A 597-nucleotide genomic window follows, 5' to 3' on the forward strand; every position below is an offset into this window, starting at 1 on the left:
CATGATTATTGCAAAGACTCATATTAGAGGTTCTTATTACTTTTTAATGCATTTAATAACAAAAAGTGAAATAAGAGACAAGGTTAAGAAACCCACACATTTTAGTGGTCCATTGCAAGGTTCTTAATTTAGGGATCTTAAAAAAAAAATCATTAAACATTTTTTTTATTAAACTTAACATTTTTTTATTAAGTAAAACATATTAAAAGATAACATTTTAAACATAGATTTTTAAATAAAAACATAAAAACAAAGATTAGGAAAATAAACGATAATAATTTGAAAGAAGCATCGGAGTTCAGTTGTTGTCTTCATCACGTCCAAATTTAAACCATACATGTTCAACCAAATCATCTTTCAGTTGTTGATGCATGTGTCTATCACGAATTCTAGTTCGAACTCCCATCATATTGGCGATATTTGTAGGCATATCTGTAGAATATGTGAGATCCACATGTGAACTTCCGTTGTCTTCTCCTTGTTGGAACTCGGAAACATCAAATTGAGTGTATCCATCTCGTTCGTCTTCTACTATCATATTATGGAGTATGATACATGCTCTCATAATCTTTCCGATTTTGACTTTATCCCAAAAAA

This window comes from Brassica oleracea, chromosome C6 (assembly GCF_000695525.1).
Source record: "Brassica oleracea var. oleracea cultivar TO1000 chromosome C6, BOL, whole genome shotgun sequence".
Taxonomy (NCBI): Eukaryota; Viridiplantae; Streptophyta; class Magnoliopsida; order Brassicales; family Brassicaceae; genus Brassica; species Brassica oleracea.